The following is a 2513-nucleotide window of genomic DNA, read 5'->3' as shown; positions in this document are numbered from 1 at the left end:
TGGAAAACACGCCAGTAATCTGTTTTATTTATTTATTTATTTTACATTAGTTGTATCTATGTTGTGTCAGAAAGTAAGTGGAAAGCAGCTCGTGTCAGATAGCTTACAGTATGATTCCACATCGGGAGAAGATGCTAAACTAAACTCCCCTCTCCTTCACCCTCAGCGCTGCGGTAGAGGGAACGGTGTGAGGATGGACAAGACAAAAACAGAGGAAAATACAGACAATCTGCTCAATCGGGAGCTCTGAAAAAAGAAAGAAAGAAAGAAAGCAGACTCAGCAGTTGGCACAAGAAGGGCTTGTGTTACACATGTATAGGACTGAATTAAATGAATCGAGATTAGCTGTTCATTTAACTGTAGTGATAATGTTGATGTGTAAAGAGTTGAAACTTTTTTTTTTACATGCTGCTATACATGTTTTTTTTCTTTCTTTCTTGTTTAAATGTGTTTTAAATTTGATAGTGTGTGATATGTGTGTCTGGATGTATTAATTTATATTAGTTCTGGGCAACGATTAATCGCGATTAATTGCATCCAAAATATAACTTTTTGTTTACATAATATTTGTGTGTGTACTGTGTATATGTATTATGATGTATATATAAATACACACATATGCAGTATATATTTAAGAAAAATATATGATGTTTATATATGAAATATATTCATATATAATGTAAATTATATGAATATATATATATATATATATATATACATGTAAATATTTTCCAAATATATACTGCATATGTGTTTGTATTTATATATACATAATAATACATATACACAGTACACACACAAATATCATGTAAACAAAAACTTTTATTTTGGATGCGATTAATCGCGATTAATCGTTGCCCAGAACTAATTTATGCATAAAAAATGTTAGTTATAAAAATTTAAGTTTTTTTTTTATCATATATTTGTTATATATAATTAAAAAACAAGATACATTACCCTGAAAAAATCAGAATATATATTATCTGAAATATAAAGAATTTTTGCAAACAATTAAAAACTAAGAGCAGTTTGGATTTGAGGCATGAAACCCCCCCTGTTGAAAGTAGAGCTTGTGTTTTTAGTCCACAGAGCCACTGAAACCTACATCCTCTACATGCAGTCTCTCTTTCTGGCTCTCTCGTGTCACGTGTGGTCTTTAGTGAAGCAGGCGTTTGACCTGGTGCTGATGCACGAGACCTTTTGACCTAAAGGAGATCCGATCGACTGGAGACGGCTGACGAGAGCTGCTCTCTACCTGAGACAGACAGAGACAGACAAAATGGATGCAGCGAGAAAGGCTGGCTGCAGAAATGAGTTGTGTGTGTGAGGAGAGCGAGGGCTGTGGCTGATGGGAATGGAGGGGAGGAACATCATGGTCTCTGCAGCAATTAGAATAATTTCACATTAATATGAGGATTCTGCTGCATGCTTATCTGCATAGAGGAAGCACTTCCACATCAATCAGAATGCAGTGGTGTATTAACCTCACACACACACACACACACTGCCGAACATAACACTGGTCCACACTGGTTTTCCTCTTGCCTGGCAAAGATAACTAGATTTTTGCATTTTCTGAAGGAAAAATGTTGTTCTTCCTGTGCAACACTCACTAGTGTGATGCTGTAGGGTGTTTTGGGTGGTTTCCAGGGTGTTGCTTAGGTTTTCTTTTTTTCTTTTTTTTTTGTGGTTTACCCATAATTTTATTGTCCGCTTTGCTTAGAAAAGTAATCATACAAATAATCTTGAAAAAAATGTCATGTGGTTTAACCATCAAGTAAAAAGTAATGACACATTGTAGTTGTCATAGAAGGGTCAAATTATATAATAATGATAATTATATGATAATCATATGATTTATTTGACGTTTACATGGCTTGTTTGATTAATAAGCAGTGAAGCAGTTAAATAAATAAATGTGGTGTAACTATCAAGTAAAATGTTATAATCATTAAATAAATAATTTTTGTTTGTTTTTACATTTTTATTCCTAAAGTAAACAAATGTAATTTCATTCATTAATTCATAAATGTAATTACGTTTTTTAATAAATGTGTAAAATAAGTAAATACATGTGGTGAAACTATCAAGTAAAAAAATATCATCTTAGTCATTATTTTAAAAAATTATTATTAATACAATAGTTTTATTTAAAGTAAAAATTATTATAGTTGTTGTTATTTTTACAAATGAAATTTTAATTCATTCATTCATAAATGTAAATAAGTTTACTTAATTATAACTTCATTTATTGAAATTATATTTCAAAGAAATGCTGTTCTTTTGTCATGTGATTTGTGTTGTCATAAAAGGTCAAATTATATCATTAGAAGTTTATTTATTTTTGTATGTATGTATGTATTTATTTATTTCATCTGCAGGGTTCTGCATGTTTGTTGGTCTCACCACATGACTTTTGTTTTGCAGACAAATTATAATTTTTTTTTCAAATATCAATAAACAGTGAAGCAGTTAAATGATTGAATAAACACACACACACACACACACACACA

General features: G+C 31.0%; 1 protein-coding gene across 3 annotated transcripts in view; it reads left to right on the top strand.

Annotated features, from left to right (window-relative positions):
* LOC107688821 (transcription factor Maf-like) overlaps positions 1 to 2513 on the top strand; it is an 80252-nt gene that overhangs the window by 19829 nt on the left and 57910 nt on the right. Inside the window, exon 3 of one of the 3 annotated variants that reach the window (XM_016486616.1) lies at positions 167 to 368. The exons of the other annotated variants lie outside the window; for them this stretch is intronic. The gene's annotated coding sequence lies outside the window, so the exon portion shown is untranslated. Of the gene's footprint in view, positions 1 to 166; positions 369 to 2513 lie in introns of those variants that run through there. 3 annotated transcript variants of the gene reach the window in all.

Source organism: Sinocyclocheilus anshuiensis, unplaced genomic scaffold, assembly GCF_001515605.1.
Source record: "Sinocyclocheilus anshuiensis isolate Anshui unplaced genomic scaffold, SAMN03320099.WGS_v1.1 scaffold669, whole genome shotgun sequence".
Classification (NCBI taxonomy): domain Eukaryota; kingdom Metazoa; phylum Chordata; class Actinopteri; order Cypriniformes; family Cyprinidae; genus Sinocyclocheilus; species Sinocyclocheilus anshuiensis.
This window is presented reverse-complemented; position numbering and strand designations above follow the sequence as displayed.